Here is a 23,107-nt window from a genome sequence, read left to right as displayed (position 1 = left end):
GGAAATGTCTTTCTGTATACTGTGGATATGTGTTGTTCTTATTGGTTGATAAATAAAGCCATTTGTCCTATGGCAAGGCAGCTTAGAGGCAGGAGGGAAATTCAAAGAGAGAGACAGGAAAAAGGCAGAGGGACATGCCAGTGAGCTGCCCAAGGAGCAACATGTAAAGATGCAGATCATGTGGTGATACATAGATTAATATTTATGGGATAATTTAAGATATAAGAGCTAGCTGGCAAAAGGCTTGAGCCACGGCCCTCAAAGCAATAGTAATCCTAACTAAGATAGATAGTAAACACAATTATAGGGAGCACTTTAATTTGTACTACATTTAATCAATCAATAGCCAACACTTCTTTATTACCGCATATGAATTCCCATTTCTTAAGTATTTCTCTATGTTATCCATACTACATTTTATTTTTCCTTACTAGAATATACATTTAATCTAAAAAGAACCTTGATTCCTTGCAAAAACCTTTATTGTACTATGCGACACACTTTGAGTGGCAACTTTATTGTGAAACATAGAAGATCTTCAAGTGATGAGTATAGCTTTGGTGCTGATTTCTTCACAAAGACATTACTAGTATCTATGGGGACTATATAATCTAGCTCAAGGAGAGGGATAGCTCAGGCTAGTTCTAGGAATATTTATTCAGTTGTCCATGTATCATACCAAAATCAATCAACTTCCTCAGCAAGAACAAGTTTTCATTCCAACCTGGAATACAATCATTAAATATTAAAATACTCTTTATAGAACTAGAGGTTTCTAGGGTCTATGTGGCCAACAACTACTTTGAAAATAATCCATGCCTAGAACTGTCTGTCACAGTTGACAAAATTGAGGGCCTCAAACAGTATCAGGTTTTATAATTTGTGTGCTTTTTAACATTTACAGGCAAAGGCTATTTTAAACTTTACTTGGTCAGCATCACCTTTGTCTCTTACTCTACAATAAATCCCCAATGATTTATAGGATTCAGTGTCCTTTGCACACTTTATAAACTAATTTTCCATGCTTCATTCTTAAGGTTCACATGTATGACTCTTAACAGAGTATCCCAAACTGAGGACAGTCAAAGATTACTATTATGCTTTCTACACAGAAAAAAGCAATATATAGAGGTTAGGCAGAACAATGAGGCAAATTCATGAGCCACCATCCTACAATTAGCAGTAGAGCTTCAGTGCTATGAGCCACAGGAATATGAAGTAGAAATGCAGGTGTATATGGTAAAGATATACTTGGACGAATCAAGGAATTCTTCCAGAGGAACCAAAAACTCAAGGAGTATTTGGTATTATTTGACTTTTAATATATCAGCTGTTTCCTGCTATGAATTTCATGTGTGCTCTCATACTAACAAGTGTGCATATGAGGAGCACTAATTTGACTCAATGAGTTTAAAATTAAATAAGTAAATAAATAAATAAATAAATATGAGCTTCAAGTTCAAGGGAGTAATTTGAATGGTGTCTACATGATTTATTGTGGTGGAGCAGAAGATATGGAAGACTGTTATGCTAGCATATGTGAGACAACAGGTTTCACAGGAATATTAAAAAAAATTTAGTGAGGACAGTAGATGTGGATCTTATTATGATATACAATCTATCTATTCTCTTTCCCAGGACTTAGAATCTATAAGACCATGACAAAAAGAAAAAAGAAGCTTCGTAGAAATTTTAGAGGCTTTCTTCAAAAACTCCTAGTGCAATCACAAAACCTGCTATTTCAACAATTTTTCTCTAGTGTCACCACTATGTATAGATTGGACATATTTATAATACTAAATAAGATAGTCACCTCTATTATCATTTAATTGTACATAGCAGCTTTTCCATGTTGATATATTTTTAAACTCAGAAGGCATATATTCACTTTTATTCTTTATATTAATCAGATATAGTTCATGGCCAAGCTGAAATCAAGCAGCTCCATTTCCACATTCATTTGGGAGTATTTCAGTTTCTAGGCCTGAACATTCAGCATGAATTCACTGATTAATAAATGAAATATTTAAGGAATAAATACAGGTATTTTAGCCTAAACATACATATAAAATAATGTTTCTCAATTACATAGGACAATTTCAATAAAAAACCTTCTAAAACATCAGACAAGAATGGAAATTTATTTCTCCATAAACATATAAATAAAATGTGATAAAAATGTGTGTATGAAATAGTCAAGAACTTGGCTTGTGCAAGACTGTATTCTAGTAACTGGTAACATTTGTTTCTATCAGAATTTTGCACTGTTAGTATAACTAACATAATTAACTGAATTTATATCAAGAATTGGATCTCACAAAACTAATATATAGGTCAATAAGGATGTCAACTGACTTGGATTTATATCATCTAGACTGATGAAATGTGCATGATATACAAAACTGTAGGTAAATGAGAATACAGTGATTCTCATCTCAAAACATAAAGAGCAAAATGGAAATTAAAAATAATGGGGAGAGATGATGAAGTTCTAGGTTAATATCTTTATTTCTCCTCAGCAAAATGATGTCAAGGAACTCAATAGCTTAGATAGAAGGGATGTGAAAAGACCTCACCAGTTAAGCCTCAGCAAGATGCCAATCACTTACACTGGCAGGAGTTTCTGTGTTGAGAGTGTATGTAGAACATTATCAACAACGGAAAGAAAATGAAGATAATAATGTGTAGACAGACTGCTGAATAAATGGAGCAACATATTTTCAAATCACACAAATGTACAGCATCTGTCATCCAGAATATGTAAAATACCACTGTAAAGTTAGCAGAGAATTGTCTTAAATACTCAAATTCCAAAAATAGACAGTTCTCCAAAGCAGCTATGTCACTATGCAAGAAACATAAAAGATTTTACTATTATTCTTAGTAAAATACAATTGTAAAATACCTGAGACAGAGTATGTAAATCTTACAAGCATACTGGAAAAGAGCTAGAACATTGCACTTAATATGGAAATTATTCACTGGAGATGCTATGCTACATTCTTGTGTTGTATAAAAGTTTCTACAGTAGCAGAGAATTTAGGGCTAAATTATGGAGACTGAAAACTGGATGATTGTAAGACATGCTATTTGCTCTTTCAAATATTAAGGTATGATGATGGAAAACAGACCATAAAAGTACTGTATTCAGATATTGGATAGAGGTGAATTTGGTGACAATATCGAATCTTTAGACATGCCATTTCACTTCAAACCAATGTAAATATTTCACTTACCTCAAGGAAACATGCAAAGGACTAGCATTGCAACCACACTTATATTCTTGAATATATTTAGAATTGCATTACAGGTGAGTAGTTGTGCAAGGTAATTAAAATACTGTGTGATAAGATGGGGATACTCATTCCCTATGTAACAATATTAACCTTGTCCAATGTGTCACACATTCTTAATTTAACCTTGTAAAATTAATATGGATGCCAATATGGGATGTTGGAATGCCCTCTACACCCAGCAGGAGATATGGACTTCTGGAAAGGCCCTTACATCTTCCTAGATACAATTCCACTCCTGTGTGTATGGATATTTAATTGTCAGCATATCCTTCAGCCTTACCTGGAGTTTGTGGGTAGGAATAAAGCACAAGTACAATCAAAGCCTTATACTTAATAAAAATGAATGAACAAACTGATGTGTTCACCATGAAAATAAAACATCATATGACGTTCCTTAAGTTATTATGTGTGTTCATGTAAATCAGCATGTCTGATTACCCAAAGACTCTGTCCTGACTCAGCACTTCCTTGTGCTGAATGTGAATTTTAGAAAATTTGTTATTTTAATGTATGTGTGGGCACATGTGTGTCGGTACCCACAGAGGCCATAGGAGGATCTCTGATACCCTGCAGCTGGAATCACAGGCAGAAGTAAACCACAAAATATGGGTGTTATGAACCAAGCTCTGGTCCTCTGCAAGAACAATGAGGATTCTTGACCACTGCACAAATTTAAGTTGCAATTCCTTAACTTCAGCAAGACCTCTAGGTCTATGTATTTATCAACTATACATGTCACTTTCTTTGTACCAGGACTCTAAAGGAACTTTCTTAAGTAAGTAATAAATAAACAAAAGCAAATGTATATAACTTTTTATTTTGGCATTTCTATAGCCAAACACTTCTTGAGAACTCTGACCTAGGTATACCTGTGCTCACAGAATTTTCTATACACATATACCCTCTAAAGCTTTGTTTCCCTATTCACTCCACACCATCTCCCTACCCACTCAATCACAAGTTCAGTGAACATAAACCAGTAGTGAATACATGGAGGTATTATAATCAATGAATGCTTAAAGTAAATTCATTTAGTCATTGTGTCCAAAGTTGTTTCATTATTTTCTTGATTTTTGTTTTTTTCTATCTCGGTAAATATTTGTTTCTAAATATCTTATACAATATTTATACTAAAACAACTACACAAATTAGAAACTATTTGACTTATACATTGTTGATACTGATATTTTTTACCAAAAAGAAAAAAGCTGACATTAAAGCTAAAGTTATCAAATGACTGTATTACTTTCTTCAGATTGAATTCACTATATTAGTCATATTTGTATATACTTGTACATAAAAGCATGTAATAACTATATAAAAGAGGGCATGGACTTGAATGTGTGTCAGAAGGTCTATATAGGATAGTTTGGAAGGAGAAATGGGAAGGGAAAATAATGTAATTATATTGGTATCTGAAAAATAAAATAAAATACAAATATATTACTGACATTCTTCAAAGAAAATATAGTATATAATTAAAGAAAACCTATCACAAATATATTAAAAACTTTTTTAGAACTGTCATAAACAGTAAATATATATTTTTCAAATATGAATTCACATATTTGACAACTAAATGGCCCTGAATAAAATGCACCTTCTACCAGGACTGATGACAAGATCTGCATTTGAAGTCATGTGTTAGAAGGAGGTATCTGTCTCCATAATATTGTATTCTGAAGTACACAGAAATATAGAAGGGAGGAAGGATGAGAAAGGAAAGGAGTTAGGAGGGGAAGAAAGAAGAAGAAGAGAAAGGGAGAGAAAGACAGAGAACCAAAGAGGAAGAGGAGAGAGATGGAGAAACACACACAGAGTTAATTATGAAAGAGGTAACTGAGAAATAATTTAGATATGTCAGTGCTTTATATTACTCTAGAAAACGTGGTAGGTGTTTGCAAAGAATGGTAGAATTAAAGAAAATGACTCAAAAAGTTTTTCAAATCCAGGAAACATGAACTATGTTCTCTTGAGGTGTGCACATATGTTACAACCAAAATCAACAGTTTCTTTAACTTTATCTTCAACTCTGGCTCTTTCTAGTCAGTTGAGTATAATAATGCAAACAACAAATTAATTCAGTCTGAGATGGGTGAATAAACTCAAGAGCAAATTTTCATTAAAAATATTTGGCTCACGCTTCCGCCAGACACCATATTCCATTTAGGGTAGTAAATTGACAAGTTTGTGGATTCTGGGTCAAACTCTAGTCTCACTATAATGTTTGCAATGGTTTCTTTATTGTGCTTCTAAGCGACCTAAGACTCCGAGCAAAAAAAATCACTAAGGGTGCATTAAACAGGTTTGGTTAAATCCTACCTTCCCATCTATCACAGTGTTGTACAGAGACAGGATGCTCCACACCTGGTCCTGAGTGACTCATTTATTAGTATTTGTTACTGTTAGCATTAGTATTTTTATATGGTCCTTACAGGAACTGTTCTTCATATTCTTAAACCCATGTATTACTGAAATGTTATGAATGTATATTCTTATAGCGAGAGATATGTAAAGATCTAGGAACATTTAAAATGATAACCAGGTTTTATTACATGCATGCATATATAACAAATATTATTAAAGAAGAAGTTATGAAATTGAAAGAGTGAGTACTTACAAAGAGTTGAAGAAATGGAGATGTAGAAGTTATGTAAATATAGTACTCTTATATGAAGTTCTGAAAAAATGATAAAGTTTAAAACAAAATAGTAATGAGATTGATAAATTATGGCTTAAGCAGAAGAAAGAGTAAGATGAGACAGGGTGATTGGCATAAATAAGACTAATACACATAAATATATGAAACCATTACTTTGCATCAAAAACACTGAATCCAAGAAAAAAATTAAAAATTCATCAAATCAAATCATGAATACATGTGGAATTTTTGAATCTTAAATGGAAGTAAATACTGAGAATTCTAAAAGTTTTCATACTTTCCCCAAGGTTAGAAATTAAAGGATGAATTTATTCCTCATAGAAATTATTGGAGAAAATGAACAGTAGATGTTTCTGTTCTCATGTAACTTTTCTATGGCAGAAAGACAAGTGACTTCTGGTTGGAAAGGACATCCTGATATTTACAAGAAATAATAAGATATGAACAAAAACTATAGATTTAAATAAAAATAGAGCCAGAAAATATGTTATTATACAATGAAAATTCAACTTTATTTTATGCACAAGTAACAATTAATAGAAAAATAAAAACATAAAGTGCCTTTGCCTAAAATGCCACTAGTAAGGTGTGGGTCTGTGCCACCATGAAACATGCACCTGCCAATTGCCTGAGTCTGAGACAAGCATGAGCAGCAGCAAGAGACCATGCCTCAGGACCATAAATGGAAGAAAATATGCAGTAATGGAGAGATATCAGAGATAACTCTCTAGGGTGCCAGCAATGAGTTACTTGGATTGTTTTTGGCCAAAGACATTCCTATAGTCCCCCACCAAAGCTTCACAGACCATTTCCAAACCATGGTAACACCTCCCAATACAATGGTGAGAACCTATTTCTGAATTTCCTACATACTTATGTCATCATAAAACAGACATCCATCTGGTGCCCAGTGTATAGCTTCACTGGGACTTACTAAAGTTGATAGGGCCCAAAGTTAATCTGCATGATAGTGGAGAAGGAACAAAATTCCTCACTCTCAAGAGCTACAGGGACTAAATGAGAAAATTGTTAGCAGTCTTCATATATATTGTTGGCACAATGGCCTAAATATCATGGGAGTAATCAAACTACTTATAGGGATTGTGATTAAATCCATGAGAAGAAAGAAATACCCTGAACTGCTAAAATGGCCAAGAATCTGAGACTACAATGTCACAGGCTTATGCAGATACTAATTCTCTCATTCTACTAGAGGAATACAGAAATAAAGTGAGTCCTAATTACATATTGACATACTGATAGATTTGTGCATCACTTGACCCTCATCAGATATGTTACTTCAGGCACTAGATGAGAAATAAAACAATGATGTGCAGGTGGGTTCTTTATATAGAGTTCTGAGAGACTTTGGTGTACCATGTTCTAATGTTTCATATCTTCATGAAACCCCTGATTGAAAGCCTCATACATCTGCATTGAAAAGGCAGCAGAAAGATTCTAAGTGATTCAGAAGTGGTTGATGATTCCATAGTGACAGTCTCTTCCAGCCTCAACTTTACTGTCAGACATAGGAATTCAGAGTCTGTGGAAGCAGACACAAGATCTGCACAGAATGAAAACATTAAAACACACACACATACACACACACACACACACACACACACACACACACACACACACACACACACACCAGAATCAAGAACAAAGAAATCTAGAGTGCCATGGAAATTCCTAAGTTGGATCTCCCAGGGTAGAGAAAAGAGCAGTACTCGCCTAGTATGCATCAGCTACTAAAGTCTAAAGTGGATTATCTTCCATGCAGACAATCCAACACTGCAAGACTGAGTCAGGGATGTCACATCTTAACGGAGAAGCAGTAGCTTCAGATGTAAGATCCTACTTATTACAGGGGGACAGGAGCGGCAGACTCAGAGCTATACTGCTGGGAATCAAAAAATCCCTGCCTTTGCTGATTTCAATAGGATCTGTCTCCAGTAGATGTCAGGAGCAGTCTTTGTTCTCAGGGCCTATGAACAATCAGGCTTTGGTTATACCCAAGACCAGCTGAGACCTGGAATATAGTCAGAGCATTACTGGTAAAAACCTGCACTCCTGACAGTTTTATTAGCACTCCTTTCCTCTGATTGAAAGAGCATGTTCATTCAATTTGAGCATGGAGTAAGAACAAATGAGGGTGATCTCAGCTCCAGCAAAGGAGGTAAATCCTGTGGTTATCTTGGAGATCTCCATCAGAAATACTGATTCATTTCTCCCTTCCACCTATATAAGTGCTGCCACTGAAGCAGCAAAGTTGAAAGTGCACAAGAGGAAAAATGTAATTTACACTGAGCTGCCACTCTGATTATCAATAGATAAAACCAGCTGGTAGTAACTAGGGGATAATCGTATATCTGGCTGCTTAGGCCTATATCCTGGCTATCTACAGGAAAACCTCTGTTTCTATCTGGACCTGGCTGATTGTGATTTTTGGGCTGCTAATCGCTGCTTGCTGCTTACTTTTTCTGTTATGCCATGTGAGATTCGCCAAAAGCAGTTTTTGAATGTTTAAATTACAGCATTGCATTTTACATTTAATATTTAACACACACACACATATATATGTACACATATATCATGTATATAATATATATCATATACATATCCCATATATACATATGTCATATATATCATAGATGTATATATATATGTATGTGTGTATGTGTGCCTGAAATAAGATTCTTGTATTAAAAATAGAAATGTTACTTATAAGCCCTTCTCTGAACAAACCCAATTTGCATTTCATATTTCCCAGTGTCATGATGATTAAGAAATAATCTGAGGAATTTGTTTTAGAAAGAAATATTCATAATACATGTATATTCTCAATAATATCATGTTTGTATATATGATTCTATGTGTGGTGGGTCCCACACATGTCTGCACACATTTGGCAATCATTTTTGTTTCGAATTCTAATTCATATTCTTGAAATATTTTAGTCAGTATTAATAAATGAATATTGAAATTTTAAAGTAATTCACCAAATTCCCTATTCTAGAATTCCACTCCAATCACTGCCATCACCATTGCATCCTTACTTCATTTACTTACTCTACTTTTAGTGACATTTTAGCTCAGGTATAGCACCTGTGTGTGTGTGGATATAGGGCCATCTACTAGCACATGGGTAGCCTCTCAGGGATAGCATTACTGAGAAAAATCTGTCTTTCCCCTTTCATCAGTTCATTAAATAATATAAGGCACTCTGATATCATTTGGCTTCATAATTTTTTCCTCACAATATAGTAGAATGTTGGCTGGGTGTTATAGTGAAAGAATTATACATGCCAAGTCAGCTGGTGGGAATTCAAGAGTACAAGTGTGCTTAAATACCCATCAAATACTAGTTGCATGCAGAGATAAATTAGTAATGGCAGATTGACACAGTGTTTCTCATAGGTATGGAATTTGGCAAACAAGTTAATGCAAGTTGGCCAGTAAAATTCAAAGTTCTTACTATCAATGCCCATTTCTTATAGCCTGGGTTTGCATGCTTAAGTGAATACGCCTAGATTTCTGTATTTGTATTTTATAAAATAATCTCAGATTAGCATATTTCCAAACAATGAGCTTGCTGAGAGAGCCATCTACTGGCTATGAATATCATAAACATAATAGCAAAACAGCATAATGAATATTACTCTAAGTCCTGATGTTCATTCTATGAACCAACTCTTCTATTACTTTCCTTTCTGTGATTTTACCCCCTGTGTTCCTCCAGCTTTAACATTTGGTGCCTGACTATTGGATTGAAATCATTGGACCTAATGTGTCTCTTATGTTTATTTGTGATCAACATATATATGGAATTATAGCAACATTGAGGACTCTCCAATGTATAAAATCTCAAGAGTTCAATAAAATTTTCACCTATCTTCATTTTACTTTACAATAATGTCCTTTTTCAGAATTTCTTACAATATTAAGATCTTAATGACAGTTTTCTAAGCCACTAATATTGATATTATTTCTACTCATAACCACCATTGTGTGTTAATATCAAAACTATGGCTAACAAGTTTATAAATCATCAAGGTAAACTGTATGCTTTTACTAACTTTTTCTAATTTTGTGATTTACCAATACATAACCCTTAGTAGGGTATTAATGGCTTGGTTCCCAAAGACATGTATAATTTTTTTTCACTCTCTCTTTTTTGAATCATGCATAATTATATCATTGACAGGTAGACAAATTATCCCCAATATAGCAAGTATAGAATACAACAAATGGCAGGGGAGATTGTGGACTCAGAAGGGTAACCTTCATTGGCCTTTTTCCAGGAAGCATAAAATGTCTAACTATATTCTAAATACCTATCTTTATTTCCTCAGAAAAGCACACCTGTAACTGCCATAAAAATAATCATTTTGTTGTACCATTACAAAATTCCACAACTACAAAAACTGCTATGAAGAATTGACAGTCTTGTGTCCAACCACAATTGATGAATGCACAACTCATCATCAGACTTGACTGAGAAAATATTGCATACAATCAGGAGACACTGCTGTGGGATGGTCTGTATGTTAAGTATGTTGCTGATTGGTCAATAAATAAATCACTGATTGGCCAGTGGCCAGGCAGGAAGTGTAGGCGGGACAAGGAGGAGAATAAAGCTGGGAAGTGGAAGGCTGAGTCAGAGACACTGCCAGCCGCCAGGATGAGAAACAGCATGTGAAGATGCCAGTAAGCCACGAGCCATGTGGCAAGGTATAGATTTATAGAAACAGATTAATTTAAGATGTAAGAACAGTTAGCAAGAAGCCTGCCAGGGCCATACAGTTTGTAACCAATATAAGTCTCTGTGTTTACTTGGTTGGGTCTGAGTGGCTGTGGGACTAGCAGGTGAGAGAGATTTGTCCTGACTGTGGGCCAGGCAGGAAAATTCTAGCTACAAGACACTGTATAAGAAACTAATGATTTGTATATCTATTGTGACAAGTGTCTTCAAAAAGGATAAACAAGCCACAAAAACAAAATTTCAAAATCATTAATACCAAAACATGATTAGTACAATTATACCACAAATCATGCCAACAAAGCCATGAAATAAGCTTAACTTCCCACATTTAGCTGAAAACCTACAGACAAATGGTGGATGCTAAGAGAGAAAGAACCCATCTTCCACTGGGACAATAATACTGATAGGCCTTTTAATTCCAAGAGGTCAATGCTAAAATCTGTTACATATTATCACCTTTATAATATACACATTGTGCATTTATTTTGTATTCATTTGTATAGGAATGAAAGAAGAGTATTAATAATAAGTGGTATTCACCTTGAACTTAGTAACAGGATTTTCCTCACATTAAACCCTAGATTTCCATCAAAGTAATCAGCTTTCTGCATTCTACCTTACCATAAGGTTCTACTAGGAGTTTCTTATGATATCAAGGCCTTAGAGGCAATCTGCTATGCAATTAATATTGTTTTTGTTTCTACTCATTACTACCATGTTGCATTAATGTAAACCCTAGAGTTAACAGTACTACCATAGGTTCAGGGAAACTTCATTATTGTACTAACTTTATCAAATTATACATTTTGCCAAAACTTATCCTTTATTAGCATATTAATGGCTTGGTTCTCAAAGCCAAGCCTCAATTTCTCACTTTATCTTTTGTAAGTAACACAGAGCTATAGCATTGACAGGGAAATAAATTGTACCCAATAGAGTCATTCTAGGCTACTATGCATGGCAGGTGAGATTATGAACCCAGAAAGAGACACTTTATCTGTTACTTTCATGAAACTGTATACCTTCCATGTTCTAAATAGTTATCCTTATACCCACCAACAAGTTTAGGTGTTACCATCAGCAAAATTCTACATTTTAGAGCACCATCACACAAGTCCACAACTGCTGAAATTGCAAACAAGAACTGACAGTTGTGTATACACACAGTTAATGAATCCACACAAATCATTATACGTAGACTCAGAAAATATGCCATACAATGGGTAGACACACCATAGGATCATAAGGAATAGGCCATCTGCTATCACAAAAATGTGTTCTAAAATTGACAGGGAAGATCCACACTGAAAATTTCCAAAGCATGAAAATAATTGGGCACAATGACACTTCAAGTTGTCATGCCTACACAGATGGGAAAATCAGCCAAATCCCATACATTGTTGAAAAGCTACATGCAAATGAGGGATGCTAAGAGAGAGAGAGAGAGAGAGAGAGAGAGAGAGAGAGAGAGAGAGAGAGTCCTCTTCTGTGTCAAGACCATTGATATTCTATTCAGCTCAAAGGGGTCAGCCCTAAACAGAGTTATATATTATCAGCACATAATGTACACTTCACAGATTAGAGACATATGTAGTCATATATATATATATATATATATATATATATATATATATATATATATATATATATATAAAGAAAAATATTTAATAAGAAGTGGTAATCACTTTGATACTTAATGGAGCAGATATGTGCAGGAGACAGGAGAAAGAAATGTGAAAATAATATAAATATACATATACACAAATACATATATATATGCATATTAAAGGAATTGAAAAGGAATCAAACTGTATTTGGAGAGATATTGCCACAAATATCCAAGAAGTTTTACTGGGGATAACTCAAGTGCCATTAAATTTGGTTGAGTTTTTGGCTATGGGTATTCCTATAGTTCCCTGCTCAAGTATCATAGACCATTTCAAAGCTGTGGTTAAAACTTCACAATCTGATGGAAAGGCCCTATTGCTGAAGATATTACTTACTTATGCCATCAGAGAGGAGAAATCCATCTGCCTACCATATAGAAGCTTCAATGCTGCTGACTATATTTGATAGGGCAGAAAGTAAAGCTGCTTGTTACTGGAGGAAGAAAAAACAATTCTCAATATTGTGAGCTAAAAATCCTGCAACATACAATAATGAGTAGTCTTGAAGATACACTTTTGCCATTGTGGGATAAAAATTATGGGAGTAATGAACTACTTTTGATTTGAATTATGATCAACTCCATGAGATGGAAGCCATATCTCCTAATGCTCAAGTGGACAATAACCTGAGAATAGATAGTTCACAGACCTATGAAAAAAATCTATTTCATATTCTGCTGAAGACACATTGAAATAAATTGAACCATAATAACATATTAGCATACCCACATGTCTGTGCATCACTTGGCCCTCATCCAAGATCCTCCTTCTCACACTAGATGGGAAATAACACAGAGATGCTCAGATGATATATCTGTAGAGACAGGGAGATGTTGGAGTACTAGGTCCTAAATTGGATGAGTTCATCAAATCTCTCACCTTAAACCTCATAGATATATGTTGAAAAAGAGGCAGAAAGAATGTAACAGAGGAAGAGTTGGTGGGTGATACCAAGGAAACAATGTGTTCTGGACTCAACTTTCCTATCAGACATAGGAACTCATAGAGTCTGTGACAGCCACAGAAAATCTGCATAGGTTCAAACCAGAAAAATACAACACCAAGAAGGGAAAGTAAAAAAGTATATCATCCTTAACCTAGAAGCTTTTTGCAACTGCTATATATATTGATAAGTACAAACATTAAATACAAAAAAAAATTATGGTATGACAAAGCAAATGTGACTTAAATATGTGGAATTAGTTTAGCATACATAAAGAGGTTATGTAAAGTATTATATTAATATAAGTAATGAAATGCTCATAGAAGATATTTTTTAGAAAATTCCTAGCCCCTTTATGATTTCAAGAAAGAATTCAAGGTTTGTTTACAAAAATTAAATTTCACTGGGTGGTAGTGGTGCATGCCTTTGATCCAAGCACTTGGGAGGCAGAGGCAGGCAGATCTCTGTGAGTTTGAGGTCAGCCTGTTCTAAAAGCAAGTTGCAGTTCAGCCAAGGCTGTTACAAAGAGAAACTCTGTCTTGAAAAATACAAAAAAAAATAAATTTCATAATTTTAAGTGGAAATGTCACATGTGCAAATCTTTTTTTTTTTTTTTTTTTTTTTTTTTTGGTTTTTCGAGACAGGGTTTCTCTGTGTAGCTTTGCGCCTTTCCTGGAAATCACTTGGTAGCCCACGCTGGCCTCGAACTCACAGAGATCCGCCTGGCTCTGCCTCCCGAGTGCTGGGATTAAAGGCGTGCACCACCACCACCCGGCACATGTGCAAATCTTAAATGCCTCAAAAACATGTGCAAATTTAAAAGTAGTCCAAAGATTCCTATTGTTCCCACCTCCAATAGACATTTTCCTAGTTGGCATCTTCAGGGAATTCATTAGGGAATGTAAATGCTGGGTCCTTTACTTTCCTTAATATCCTATGTTTAAGGCAAAGAAAACAACTTGAAGATATTGTATAGTACATAACCCTTGTGGATAGAAAACACATATTCTTTAAATTACTTTTAAATATAAACGTAATTTTACCAAAGCTATAGAAATTAAGAAAATAGAGTTTGAAATTGAATTGATTATGCAAGTGCTTATATCTCAAAAATGAAAGTCAGAAAAGAGATTGTTTTACAATACCATCGGTTGAGTGTGGTGGTAGACATCTGTGGTGGGAACTTCTCATGATGCTGAGGAGAAACGGGGATCAAGAGGTGAGTTTGAGACGGCAGTGAGCAGCACAGTGAGACTCTGTTTCAGAAGTACAGGACAACAATTAAAGAACAGCACTGGAATAAATGCAACATATGCACATTTTAAACTAAATACAAAAGTAATACCCATATATATTCCAGAATTAAACTTAACACAAGCTTCTCAGGAATAAAGAAACAATGTCATTCTTCTAAGATTGCTAAAATAAAACTCATGAAATGGTGTGGGACTGCAACAATCTATATGAAAATACTCTAGATTATGAAGTTCTCCATTAAAATTTATATATAAACAGAACAAAATTCCTAATAATCTTAAAGTTAACCATTGAGATGATAAGGATCAATATATCTGACCTGCTTAAAAAAACTTACATATTCAACAATTAAGTTTAATATCTTCTACTTTTAGACAGCACGGCTTTTTTTTTACATGCTTCCCTCTGATATCATTATTCTTTATTACTGGATTTGTATCTCTTTAGATGGAATGTAATAAGAGTGTGGTTTGATTGCAGTGAACAAATTTAGGTCTTAATTATCTATGTATATCCCTCTGTTAATGCAACAGTAAATCAGTTTCAGTTCATGTACTAATTTCATTCAGAGAAAAGAGCCTTGCTTTATAATTCTGTGCTGTGAATTCTAGTTTTCAACACTGACAGTACTATGAACAATTAACATTTTACAACAGAGTGTTTTAAGCAGGCAGTTTGTTAATGAATAGGCACTTGGTAAAATGTGAGTCATTGTTTCTAAATGTTTTCATTATATGCTTTCCTTCCAAAGCTCTTATAAAATAGAAGACTTTGAGAAATGCAGTGCACATAGATAAACCTTATCACCCTCCACTCCCTACTTCCCTCTTTTTTTACTTTCTCTATTTCACTCAATTCCAGCTCTTTATCTATCTCTGTATCACCCAACCCTCAACTTTCCCAGCTTTTCCTATCAATGCATCATTCTGGGAGGGCTACAAATTCCTTCGCCTGATAATTCTAAGTGACACAATAACTGCATTGCTGCTTGTGCTCTTTTGAATTGTTTCTACTCTGTCTCAACTGACCATCTGATAAGACCCTAAATGCTTTCCCTCTTATATACTCCAAAACAAGAGAAACTTGGAGAGAATTAAATTAATCAAGGACATAAAGACCATGATATTACATGTACCATATGCACATGAAAAATGTTTAGGGATTATAAGTAGCAACTCAGGCAAAGAACTATAAATGCATAAATATGTATGACATACCAGAGTGATTGGGGGAGATAGAATACCAATTAGGAGATAGATGTTGGTTAGTCAGTGGAAATTCAACATTTAAATGTATTAAGGAAATCTGTTGTGTAAATTTCTTTCAATGGAAATATGTAATAACAATCTGATATCATCAATAAATACTTGAGTTCCCAAAAGGCTCATACATCAATTGATGTAGTGGGTAGCTGTTCCAGTTTTCACCTGGAAGTACTACCCTTAGTGAGGCTTCTGGTAACTGCCATGCCTACCTATGACCAGCTTCTGGGGCATGGCCAGGAGAGGAGCCCTTAAGACAGGAGTTCTGGACATACTGGGCCTCTTGCTTCCTGGTGATCCTGGATGCTGGATAGCAGACTGAGTCAGAGTTCTCCAGAGAACCCAACTGGGCTGCACTTCACCTCTCCCAGATCCTGTAATCAACCCCTTTACTGGCTGTAAGTTACCCCAAAATAAACTTTTTTTTTACAACATGGAGATGCCTTGATAAATCTGTACAATAACCTGACCTCATAGAAATGAATTGGCAGACTAGGGAGAGGGAACAAACTCCATGAACTATTATTTGCCCAAGTGCAATGATAATCTCAATCAAGACTGAAAATTTGAACCTCTGAGACCCTTAATGGCAACAGGATGATAATAAGTGATTTTGCTGTGTAATCTGTCTTTGACTACAAAATGCCTTGGGTGACATGTAAGACAATGCTAAAAATGTTATTGCTTGAAGATCACCATGAATCTCAGGGCCCCAGGAGAGAAATGTCCCTGCTATGGGAATTTTTCACACTGAGTCCTCCAGGGAGTATAAGGAACTCCCTTTGGTTTCTGTCAGATACTCATTCTCAAAATAAAACCCCTTCCTTGCTGGATCCAATAATGTGGCAGTGATGACAAATCTTAAACCAGAGGCAGTGTCTCCAGAGGTAGGAACACATTTCCTGAACACAAACAGGAGCAGATGATTCAGCAGGATTGTTAGCAGTCCCTTCCAGTGTGTGGTTTCCATTGGCTCTTTCTCCTGCATGTATATTGAGAAGCTTTTTCTTCTCTAAGGAGCAAGTTGTAGTCAGGCCCTACGAGCTAGCGCCTAAAACCAGCTGAGAACTGGACCCCAGGATCTTGACTGGCAAAAGTTCTGTCTACAAATATTTATATTACCTCTAATTGCCTCTGTTTGGCTGAGTATGTACATGAAAATGAAAAATGGATTTAGATCTAATTATGAGGGAGATCTCAAATCTATGAATGGAAATGAAAACCTACTGTAAACTGGGTAATTTCTATCAGAGTTTCTCTTTAATCTCGCTTAACTTCCTCCTTTTATATTGCAGCAAATATAGGGAAAAGGAAAGGAGAAAGACAAGAAAAATTCAATATATCCTGAGCTCTGGCTCCAAATGACAACAGGCAAAATCAGCCAATAGCACCTGAGGATTCAGCCTGTATCTGGCTACTGTAGACTCTATCACGGCTTTCTAAAAGAAAGCCTCCATTTCCATCTGGCCCTTCGGATTGAGTGTCTTGAAATTCACATGACTGACAATTTCACATATGTACTGCAATAAGAGATACACAGAGAATTCTCCCATATATTCTATCCCTCATTTCTGTCAAATTCCTCACTGATATGCATTATATACACTGATGTACTCTACAAGAAGGTATAAATTAGAATTTATCATGCTAGTAGATACAATATTACAATATGTGTTGTCTAACCTTAATACAAACTGAGTTCAATTAAGGTACTTGTGTGTGTGTGTAGATATGGGAAGTGTAGTGTGTTAAGGCAAGCATACCTGAAGATTCCTGACCGTCCTTCCTCCATCAACTCATCAGATGCCAATAGCTACTCAGTTCAGGGTAGGGATTCAAAAGTCCTTATTCCTGCCACACTAGTTTGTTTTCTGGCTTGAACTGGTGTAAGAATTTTTTGTTTACAATATCACTTGTTGATAGTTTGTCTATTGAACAGTGCTGAAATATGCATCAGATAAATTTTTGATGCAGATGTGTACTATCTCTGCCTTCTCTGGGAAAGTATGTCTCCAAGGACTAAAATTTGCTATAACATGTAGGTTAGTATTTCTTCAACTACTTACCACCATGGTACATTAATTTAAACATGGCAACTGTGCTATAAAACTTCCAGATAAACTCCATGATTTTTATCAACTTTCTTAAGTGTCATCATTTCCAAAATCTTAACCCTTATTATGATATTAATGGCTTGTGTCCCAAAGTCACACCTGGACATTTATGATTTCTTTGGTGAATAATTGAGACTTATATAATAATCAAGAAAATAATTTATGCATATTACTATAAACATAGCCAACTACCTATGGTTATGCTGATTGTGGACTATGGAGAAAAACTTAGTTCTGTCAATTTACAGAAACAGTAAGAGCAGATGCAGAGTCCCACAGTGCCTTGGGACATCAGCAATTTTAAGGATGATCCAACAATTACTTCTACCATGACTACTACTGGACACTGTGCTAAATGGAAACCATGGGGAAGTTGAGAATATGAAAACTGGACATTAGGTTTCTTAAGTATATGATGCTTAATGTAAAGAAAATAATTCGTATGTTTGTAAAGGACATAAACTAATGTACAGAAAACAAGGAGGTATAAATGTACAGTTAGATCTAAATATAATTGCATCAAACCTGTAGTAAACAAGAAAATAAAAAAATTCAACTAAATTTTATAAACAAGTAATGAAAATAAATACTTAAATTAAGAGAGCAGGTGATTTTTACCATACCATCAGCAGAGTGTTGTGGCAAGCATCTGAATTGGGAGCTTCTCATGATGCTGAGAGGAAGCGTGGCTTCGGGGATAGGTTGAGACCACAGTGGGCAGCACAGTGAGACTTTGTATCAGAAGTACATGACATACATTAAAAGAACAATACTAGAATAATTGCAAAGTATATATGCATATAAATATTCAAGAACTGAAGTTAACAGTAACTGCATAGAGATTATGAAAAGAAAACAATGTCATTCTTCCCAGAAAACTTAGACACATGGAAAAACTAAGGAATACCATTGTCTATGTAAAAACATATTACATTTTGGTTGTGAGCCTAGCCTTTAACGGCTGAGCCATCTTTCCAGCCCCATATTACATTTTGAAGGGCTCTCCTATAGTTTCTGCATATATATAATAAAACTATAAATAAGTCCTTAACCTTTGAGATAATGTAAATTCAGTCATATCTTACCTCTTTAAATAACTTGTATATTCATATTTTTTTAAATTTTATATTCTAGTTTTTGACAATACTGCCTTATGCTGAGGCCATATTTTTGGTTGTGAGCTTAGCCTTTAATGGCTGAGCCACTTCTCCAGCCCTGAGACCATATTTTTAAAAATAATTATTTTTTCTTGTGGTGGTGGTTATTTATTTTTTGGATTTTCGAGACAGGGTTTCTCTGTGTAGCCTTGGTCATCCTGGAACTTACTGTGTAGAACATGCTGGCCTCGAACTCAGAGATTCCCCTGGCTCTTCCTCTCAAGTTCTAGGATTAAAGACATGTGCCACCAATGCTTGGCTAAAAATGATTCCTTCTAATATCCATGTTTCTTACTAAGCTGTATTGGTTTAGTTGGAAGCTGATTTTCTTGTGATGATCCTCCTCTTGTATTCATCATCTAAGTAAATCCCACAGGTATGGAAATGGATAAACAGTTTAATTTCATGTGCTATCTTCATTCAGATAGCAGAGACTGGTTTGGAATTCCTAGCTGTGAAAACTCAGTTTCAATATTTACAGCAATATGATTAATTAATATTTTACTCCAGAGCCTTTAATACAGGTGGAATATTGACGGATAAGAACTGAGTATAATGATAGTGCTTAATATTAAATATATTCATTATGAAATCTCATTAGTCATAATCAATTATTAACAATAAATCAATACAAATAATATTAAAATAGTCATGAACAAACTTTAAAAATCATTAATAATACCTACAAACATTGTAAATACTCTGATACAATGAATAGAATTTCACTATTGTGAAAAATCCTAAAATCCTTAAACCTATTAGGTATTAAGACTACTCCCTTCCAAAGCCTTAATGTTTTGCTTTTGGTCCTATGATCAAACTTATCTAATATTCATAAGGGACTCCAAAATTGCTAACATAATACAAAACAGACATTAAGAGTGAAGATTCAGAATTTGAAACACACTTTCTGTATTCAAAGTGATTATAATCAAGATTTTTTTTTACTGTTGTATGTTTAAAGTACACATGGATGAAGCAAAAATTAGTTCTTAACAATTTCCAATTAAACCAGGTATGATTATGCATGAATTTAATCTTAGCACAGGGAGAAGTTCAGGTGGATCTCTGCAAATTTAAAGCCAACCTGCTCTATATGGGAAGTGCCAGGCTATCCAAACCCTTGCAGAAGGTCCTTGTTTCAAGGACTTATTACATATCATATGTTTGAATGTAGCTGTGTATATATTGGTTCATGAATGTGTGAATCAATATATTGGTTCATGAATCTCCAAATTATGTTTTGTGATACAGTCTATCATTAAGTTCATATGTAACAAATTTTCATAGAATTGCTCTCTTATAGTAGAGTTGTAGATAGACAATTTCATGGTGATTTATTTTTATTTATTTATATGCAGATTCAAGTGGTCTGAACAGAAGTCCTTCTGCTTCTCTGAATGCAAATTCTAGACTAAGTCACCTCCTAAGCCTTAAACACTTACATATAAGGTCAAATCATCTTACAAAATGAAGTACTAGGCAACAAAAAAAGGATTTTTAAAAATTATAGGGTCAAGATACATTGCAATTAACAGAAGGTTAGCATTTTGGGAATATGGATTATATACTCCAAACTCTCAAGATAGCCTATAGGACTCAAAGGATCTAAGTGGAGAAGAATATCTGTTTGATGCCTTTAAGAGACCAATGGCATAGAGAAAGTATTAATGTGAGATGCTGTATCATGTACACTGAATAATATGTTAACAGCATCCTAAAGTCTTTCTGGTATGTTTCATTTATTTTACTAGAACTTCAGTTATGAGTACTGTATTAACATCATTTCTATCCTTCTCTCTCCCACATCAAACTCCTCCTGTGCCCCTTACTCTCACTAAAATTCATGCCCTCATACGCTTCAGTTTTTTAAAGGATGAATACCTTGAATAGCAATTCCAGATCTGAAATATTTAACCCATGCACCACTCACTTGTTTCCTGTTCAGGAATCCAGAAGGAGATCCACAAATGATGTCTCATGGAGGCTGATCTGACCGTGTCCCCCTTCAGGGTATGTGGCAGTTTTAAGGATTAACTCCATGACGAAGAGAGGTTATAAAGTATTTTTAGAAAAATAATAACTTTCCTATACAAGTTTCTTGGGAATTGAACGAAGACAGCATAGATTAAACAATTGCAGAAAATTGCAGACAAATATGATGTAAGAATAAGGGGAAGTGGCAGGATATATGGCTCAACACTTAAAAATACTGGCTGGTTTTCCAGAATTCACTAGTTTGATTCCCAGCACCGACACAGCACCTCACAAATGTCTAACTCCAGGCAGGAAATTCTACAACATTTTCTGGCCATTAAAAGTACAAGACAGGCAGTTATTGAAAGACATTCATAAAAGCAAAGCACTCACACACATAAAATTAAATGAACAATTAATAAAGGAATACAAAGAAAAACTTCTTCCAAATACACTGTTGAATGAAAGCTAACAAAAGAGAAACAAAATTAAATAATTTGTCAATGGGTACAAAAGCCACATTCTTTCAAGATTAAAATAAGTGTTTATATGTTATACTATACATATAGAACATATTTTTAAAAAAATGATGTGCATCTTATCCACATTTCTATTCAACTTTGTTCCAAGAAACTGTCAGGTATATCAGGTGAAGAAATAACATAAGGAATCCTGTATTTAGTATAGCCCCTTGAAAAATGATAAAATCAGAATTACACCTTTGTGAAAATTATATAACCTGTGGGTATGAAATTTATAAGGGAGCCACAAAACTCTTTTTAAAATATAAAAAGATTATGCCACTTCTGTAACTCATAAGAGCAAATAAATACTCAGCTGTGTTTTGGCACAAATAAAGTTCCAAAAGATAACTCAAAAAATATAGTAAAGAATATATGCCAAACCTGGTCATATGTGGTCACAAGCTCCTATCTTCACAGGTCACTAGGGTCTGAGTCAGAAGCATCACATGAGAGTACGAGTTCGAGTCCTACCTGGCCAACACATAAAGCACAAGGAAGAGCTTAGCACACCTATAAATAAATAAAACCTATGAAATGCAATTTGACTTCATTGAAAACTAGCACGGAAACATTCTTCAAGTAGGTCTGGGTGTACTTTCTTTCTGTATGTCTTTTCCTGGAATGACAAAGAAAAGGTCAGTTTCAACAAGATAGGACATGGATGACAAGCCAAATATTAAAAAGGTCCTGTGAAGTCCAACGGGTTTAATGGTGTTACATACAGAACCATGTGTAAACATATGTGACACAAAGGCAGCTGTGTTTCCAACAGCCCACAGCAGTGTGGGAGAAAGCTACTGAAACCCACATGCCTACAGCTCCCTGTTCAATATGAAGGCAACTCCACTACAGACTACTTAGCGTTCCTTTATGAACCTAGAAAGTTGCTGAGCTGGCTGATTCTCCTACGGTGCTTATGTTCCTCAGTTCTATCAGCAACCTTCCTTTCTTCAACTCAGAGGTAACAATTACCCAACAGTTTTGTATACAAAGAAACTATTCTACCAACTAAAATGGAGAGCTGAAATATTTTATGTATAATTTTGTTTTATTTTTGAGGGATTCATCATAGATTCAGAATTGGGCTTAGGAAGTAGAAGTAATGGCCACTTCCTGACATATTGTGAGAACTGAAAATTATAGTGAACTAATCTGTGTCTTTACCTAAGTTACACTCTGAACATCTCAAAACTATGTCATGTGCATGAATTATCAAATCTTCACTTCTTGTGTAATGAAAAACAACCACTGGCAAAATAAGAGATGAAACTTTCTTAAGACATATTTCTCATTTTTTGAGCATTTATTTATTTTATTCCATGAGCATGAGTTCTTGGCCAACATGCATGTCTATGTCTTGTATGTATGGAGGCCTTACAAAGGACACATATATACGAGTGCTAGGGATACAGACAGCAGGTAGCTGTAGTTGGGGTATGGGGATTAGAACTTGGGATATCTGAAGAGGCACAAATGTTCTTAA

The sequence above is a fragment of the Peromyscus eremicus genome, chromosome 1, assembly GCF_949786415.1.
Source record: "Peromyscus eremicus chromosome 1, PerEre_H2_v1, whole genome shotgun sequence".
Taxonomy (NCBI): Eukaryota; Metazoa; Chordata; class Mammalia; order Rodentia; family Cricetidae; genus Peromyscus; species Peromyscus eremicus.
This window is presented reverse-complemented; position numbering follows the sequence as displayed.